We start from the raw sequence: 7,282 nt of genomic DNA on the forward strand, positions 1-7,282 counted from the left end.
TAGATCTCCGAATCATTGTATTTGAACTTTGAATTCTCATTATTGAATTTAACAATTGATACTCCTAACCAATTTGAATAGAAAAGCTAACCAAATTGTCCTATGCGTCAAATTAATGCAAATTAAATCGATGAAATGTATACAACGTCCAATATTTTACCGTAATTGCATTACAAATAAGGGCTAAGTTAGGTTGAAAGCCTATTTTTCATGCGGCTAATTAAACATTCATCAAGTTCAATATTGTAAGTCGATTGGAAAAATACAAGATCTAAGAGATTTTTTCAAGCTAACCTAACTTATTTCTTCTAACTGAATTACATACAACTTACCAAAAAAATTGCACATGATAAAAAAGCGTTCACCATAACGCTTTCATTCATCTGACAATACGAACATGATAATTAAAAACAAAATTTAAACTATCGATGTATTAAACTCAATTCAAATCTCACAAATGCATGGATTAAAGGAGATACTACAAACTCAAGATAATAAAAGAGTACCTAGTTATTGATTGATTATGGTATGTTGATCGATTTGTTTGTAGATGGTAAATTTGTTGGATAATATAAAACATAAAGTAAAAAAAAAAATCGTAAACTCATCTAACCTCTCAATCTCTCTAATCTCTTTCAAAATCTCTTTCAAAATCTCTCTCTCAATCTATCTTGTCATTCCATAGAATATTTAGCTAATCTTGATCAAGTTCTCACGCAATTCAATAAGTTTAGTTTTTAGTTTTTTGTTATTTTTTTCTCCAAACTGTGTTATGTATAGTTTTTTTTATATCCTCCTCTCTTGGTGTAATATTTAAATCTTAAATGTATAAACCCAGTTATCTAATTTTTAATTGTTTCAAGTTGATTTGGAGTTGTTTAAACTTATTATTAGCAAGTTTTTCTTACTTTTTTTCATCTCGAAAACATCTCGCAGACATTCGCAGATTCTTAAGTTCAAATGTTTAATCTCAAATGAAATATACTTGTGCTTATGTGATTTAGGATGCTTTTATACATGTTTAGGAAATTTTAGTTATTGTTTAGGAAATGTTTTTTGCTTGCAAACATCTCGCAACCTCCAAACTTTAAATCACTACTACAAAATTAGCCTTACTTGAAACCTTTTACCTATCAAGTATTTGTTTACTTGATGTTTTAAATGCGTCAAGTAATCTAGTGCAAGAATAAGAGTTTTTTTCTTTACAATTTTTAAGCGTCAAGATAAAATGTGCTTAACACTTTATTAACGTCAAGTATATATGAGATTAGTTGACAATTTTACGTATCAAGAATTTGTTTATTCTTCCATGTGTTATTTGTCAAGAATATTTAATTCTAGACACATTTTTTTTGATGTAAGTTTTTCTTTTTTCAAATGAAAATTGTACAATTTAAAACACTCATATAATTAGTGCACCTGTTTTGAAATTCATATTAGTTATTGAACAATTGAATCAACCCAAATTCTCCATCAAAGAACTAACTTGTTTTGAAGTTTATATAATTATTGCACATACTTTTGAGTCGATATTAGGTTGTCATTGCATATTGTTCAATATACATATAGTTGATCACAACGTACTTACAACATCCCAAATTTCTACCATATGAAGAAATTGTTCTACCTAGCTCTACGTTTAATCTGAACAAAATATATCAATCAATGACTGTACACACCTAGGCTTGAGTCTGAGTTTCTTGATCAAAAAGTGGACTTGTTGGGTGAAGTACAACTTTCTAGACGTAGTAAAAAACCTCGGAATCTGCCAATGAAATAATACAATGTTGAGCAACACGTGGTGTTATGTTGTCTTAAGAGTGCACTAAGCAAAAATGAGAAGTGAAAATGTACATCTATAAGATAAAATGGCAACATTTTCATATAAACACGAAACTACTCAGCAATGAACTTAAGTGAACCAATAAATGAAATTGGATGTGTGAAACTAGAAAACAACCAGAATAATAAGTGATATTAAATGAAAATAAATTAAAAAGACAAAATTTTAATCCATAAATTTTGTTAAGGATCCCGTACATATTTAAAATATCAACCAAAACTCACAAATTTCACACCTTCATTTTTTCCTAAAACTGTTTTTTTTTTTTTTACTGTATGTTTTATATGGCTTTCTTTTTTCCTTTTTAAGTTGTATTAATTTAGGGCCTCTAAATAAAAATATATTTTGTTTTATACTTGACGTTAAAAAAATATGAACTAAAAGTGAATATTACTCTTGATATTTTTAACATGTCAAGTAAATATTAACCACACTTGATATTTAATATTTATGAAATGTCATGTAATAGTTAGCATAAAAAAGTTTAGAAATGTATCCGTGAAATCTCTACTTCTTTTAACGAGTTGTTGGACATTTTTTTCTTTAAAATGTTGGTAAAATATGGCTTTGTACTTGGAATATTTAGAAAGGAACATCACGAAATTAGAAGTTTCATATTATTTAAGCCAAAATACGTACAAATACATATGTAAAACCGAGTTTAAAAAATCAACCAATATTTTGAAATAGTAAAACTTTCCAAACTAAACTTTGACATTTAATTCATATAACGTATGGAAGTTGTTAAAATCATTACTATTTTTCCCAAATGAAAACAAATTCATGCATGGTGTTTAGTTTAGTTATAGAAATCTTTACTATTTTTACATAAATGAAACAGATTAATGCATGGTTGCAATTTAATTTAGCTTTTACGACCTTATTTGAATAGGATCTGTTCTATAGGTTGTACATTGTGTCCTTGAGTTTAAAGAGATTTAATGCAACTTTTAGTATTTAAACCATTGAAAATCATAGAATTTCTATCACCCTAACTCTTAACAAAACAATAGTTTGGAAATTTGCATATCTTAAGAATATGACTTCTTCCCGTATCATCTGCTTTGCTCTTATTTTTGCAGGTTCTTTTTCTCTAATTTCCTCCACAAATACTATACTACCATGTGTTACAAAATCAATTAACCATTACAACACATATTAGATTGCTAATTTGTCTACCTGTATATTTACCTTTTTATGTTTTTTATATAGTTGCATTGATGTTGGTGCTTCAAGACGTCTCAGCTGCCCAAAGATGTCAAGACGTTTTGTATAATACTGGGTGCGATCTCAATGACTGTGGAAAGAAATGTTGGGAGAAGCATCATACTGTTTCACATCAATGCATTCCAACTAATCCTTCTCAAACCATCTATGCTTGTTATTGTTTCTTTGATTGCGGTGGTCAAAAGAATTGATCTGCATGCTCACATCTTCTCAATTTTATGTAATGTACTTAGTCACTTAAACTTCTAAATAATATCACACATCTTTCCTAATCTTCAACTGTGTTACAACAATTTGATGTCTTGAATACAAGATTCCATGAGCTAAAATTCTTGTAACAAATAAGTATATTTTTCATGGATTACCTTTCCTACGACATATTTCAAAATTTACGACTTTGTATCAAGTACCCTAATATTAGGGTTAAAATTAATTAAAGAATGAAACCAACTATAAATCTTTCACGACCATATTGTTTTTAAGTATCTTCAATGAAAACTAACTTTTTCTAAAATAACCTATAATGGCGCATAAGAACAAAACATTTATACAAAAATGATAATAAAATTTGTAGTCCCCCACAAAACCATCTTCAATAAAATAAAGTTTGTAATTCATCGAACTCAAGAACTATTATAATTACTACTAAAATATTGCAATAGCAACAAGCCCGACGTCGAATCACACAGTGCCTAAGATACTATTTTTAAATAATAAATGTTAAAAAACTTACGAAAGAAAATAGAAGAATGAGAAAATGCGTATTTGAAAACTCATGGTGAAGACGATCATCAAGAATTTAAAAAGGTAATCCATAAGCTTGAATAATGTTTATTATTCAAACCCATGAAAAAGTGTGCAAGAGGCCTTCGTTGAGAGGGTCATTGCTCAATGGTGAATTAAGATGGTCAACAATCACCAATGTTTAAGACGATTGGATATATGGTTGCTATTCATCATGACAATCGGTCGCCAAGGGTCATGGTTATTGGTCATTGGCATCACTACGACTGCTTCTTAACAAGCACGATAATCAATAATTAACGATAAGAATTGGTCACTGTCGATCATGATGTTCCCTCGACAATAGTGACATACAAAGTTGTAGGACAACAACGATCAAGATGATTGATCACTCACGATTGATAATCGACGATCAAGACAATTCGAAAGGGACGAACGATATACGATATGGAATTGATTGGTCAAGAGTCGTCGTGACCATCAATCGACCATCATCAATCATCAATGGTTGATCATAAAGTTGGCAAACAATTGTTTCCAACCATCATCAATGATAATTGATAAGAGGTTGAAATTTTTTTCAAAACATATGACATTAGAAAAAACATATAGTTGAATTTTGAATTTTCACATGGGCCAAACACTCCTACAGGCAGAACTAACAAAACTTATTATTTTCGAATGTTAGACACAATTCAACCAACTAAAGATACAAATTACATAACAAAAGAGGGATTAGAGTATACGAAGAAACCAATTATATACAACGCCCATGAACTAATTGTTAAACTTAATTGCAATAACAAAACGAAAATTCTAAAATACACGAAAATTAAAGAAAAAAAATACCTACTGTCGATTATTGAAAGAGTGGTTGGAGGTTAAAGGTGTGTGTGAGGACTGGATGCTATGTCACTTGATGAATAGATCCAAACGTGGCGAATGAACAACGGAACAAAAGAATAACAGATCTTGCATGATGAGCGAACAACAGAAGGCAGATTTGCATGCTCTGAGCGTGATGGATGGGTCGCTTTAGGCGTTCGAGTAGTGGGGGTTTCATGGAGACTTGCTTTGTTCATGAAAGTGCAGTGAGATGGAGTTATTTGGGAAATATACACCCTCTCCCCCAGTGACACACACACATTCTTATTTCAAACTCCAAAACGTAAATATATTAATGCATTTACTAAAGTCAATTTATAAGTATCCACACTCAATTTAAGAAAATGGAAAATATGCTTTCAGCAATATCCTCCCCCTCACACACCATCAATCTATACCATGCTTTAAACAAATCTAAGAATATAAATAATAAAATGGCTCCAACAATACACCAACAGTAAACACAACTCATTGTCGAGTATCCCACAAACTCTTAATACGACACAAATGGACAGTATGGAACGCATAGCGAAACATCTAAACTACTATTAGTAAAATAAACATTTTATACTCAGCCTCAAATATGGCTACCAAATAGTACCATACCCATCAACAACAACATCCCAGTGCAATATTCAAGCTCAAATACCATTTCAACACCATGTAATTGACTTAAACATTTTAAGGCTTCTTGAAAATTGAATTTATAAACTTCAATAACAATGCTAAACTCTTTAGTAAGTAATTATATTAAGTTGAAAATTTGCAACAATCTCAAATAATTGTCACTCTTGCATTTCATGAGAATTATTGATGCGCCAGCTATGTTTCATAAATGTTAATGATAATATAAAAGAAGAAAAAGTTTTGAATGAAACATAAACAATAAAGTTTTATAAAAAAATGGCAACCAATCACTCTTCATAGGTGCTATCACCCGACTGAAATAACAACTAGTTCAAAAATACTTATTGCAAAAGAGGTTTGAGAGCAAAGAATGAAAAAAAGTAAACTAAATCTTAACCAAAAGAGTTTGGGTCTTTGTTGAAATGAGCGTGAAACTAGTCTAGACCTAAAATCTATAGTTTAAATGGTAAAAAACCAAAAGCAGACCAAGTTACTTAAACTCGGGTCTTTGGTTGGAGACGAAGTCTATTTTCATGTAATTACGGGTTTGCTAAGTGTCTATAAAACTTATGTTTAAGTTTGTCAGTGAATGGGTTGCATTGCAACTTTGTCTATCAGTTATGTTATTGGCTTCCGTTTGCGTTTTTGTTAAAGGTTAGTAGTTAAGGGTCAGCCGGTGTCGTTCAAAAGGGGGGCTATATCTGTTCACTTCACGTTGTCTATTGGATCAAGAGTAGGTTATCCAAGAGAGAGTGTGACACTATGAGGCCTTAATCACAGCCTGCCGCATGCGAAAAGACTTTATACGAAGTGACGACCTATGCTATAAGAACTACTACATGGTGAAGAGTGACTTCACAGAGTGCGTTGATGTGTTTTGAGCCTAAGTCATCGAGAACTAGTGATATCATTTTCACGTATGGAAGTTGGCGATTGATTTGACCTCGATGTCCAATCCAAATCCAGAATAAGGAAATGACAGAGACACGTGGCATCCTAACATTAGATTGGACCAATTCCCGCCGTCTTCAGAAGTAATCATTCTAACATAGGAAACTTCACCGAAAAAGTCTATGAATAGGTCAATTTTGATCCTTTTGAAGCTACTTTTACCCTGAGCTTACTTAAGAAAAAATAGAGAGAACTTCCAAAGTTTTTCGGAGATCTTAAACAAGCTTGAACTCAGTTTGAAAGTGCAAGGGAGCTTGTGGGTAGCAACTAGTTATTGTGACTGTGTGAGTGGTTCTTCTTATGCAATGTTTTCTAATTAAAATCAAAATGATTTTTAAAATGTGTTTAAATCCTTATTTGATTTATACTTAAACTATGAACAACATGGTTTCTCTTGTACTTTATATGACCAAGTGATAAATAAAGACAAAATTAAAACTATCGGTGTATTTAACTCAATTCAAATCTCACAAATGCATGGATTAAAGAGAGATACTACAAACTCAAGCTAAGAAAGAGTACCTAGTTATTGGTTGATTATGGTATGTTGATTAATTTGTTTGTAGATCGTAAATTTGTTGCATAATAATCTGTAATAAGAGAAGTATAAAATTTGTGAGATTGGTTGATATTTTAAATATGTACAGGATCCTTAACAAAATTTAAGGATTAAGAGTTTGTGTTTTTAATTTATTTTCATTTAATATCACTCAGACTGTTCTGACACGTTGTTTTCTAGTTTCACATCCAATTTCTTTTATTGGTTGACTTAAGTTCATCGCTGAATAGTTTTTCTTGTGTGTATATGAAAATGTTGCCATTTATACCTTTATTTGAGCGTGGTCCTAATATATTGACTTGATGGACAGCTAAAACCTTTAAAATTCCATAACTCTTTCTTTGGGTGGTATTGTTATGGACTTTATGGATAACTGTAAAATCTTCATAGCGCAGTTTTTGAGTGGTTTGTCTCTAACGAACTTGACGAAGTTGATCATAGTGTGG

General features: G+C 31.0%; 1 long non-coding RNA gene across 1 annotated transcript; it reads left to right on the forward strand.

The window, feature by feature from the left end:
- The first annotated feature begins 2,803 nt into the window (after positions 1–2,803).
- Positions 2,804–3,342, forward strand: LOC116403569. Its single transcript, XR_004216376.1, has 2 exons — positions 2,804–2,925; positions 3,056–3,342. It is a non-coding gene; the product is annotated as an uncharacterized LOC116403569 (long non-coding RNA).
- Positions 3,343–7,282: the final 3,940 nt, after the last annotated feature.

The sequence above is a fragment of the Cucumis sativus genome, chromosome 4, assembly GCF_000004075.3.
Source record: "Cucumis sativus cultivar 9930 chromosome 4, Cucumber_9930_V3, whole genome shotgun sequence".
In the NCBI taxonomy this organism is placed as follows: Eukaryota; Viridiplantae; Streptophyta; class Magnoliopsida; order Cucurbitales; family Cucurbitaceae; genus Cucumis; species Cucumis sativus.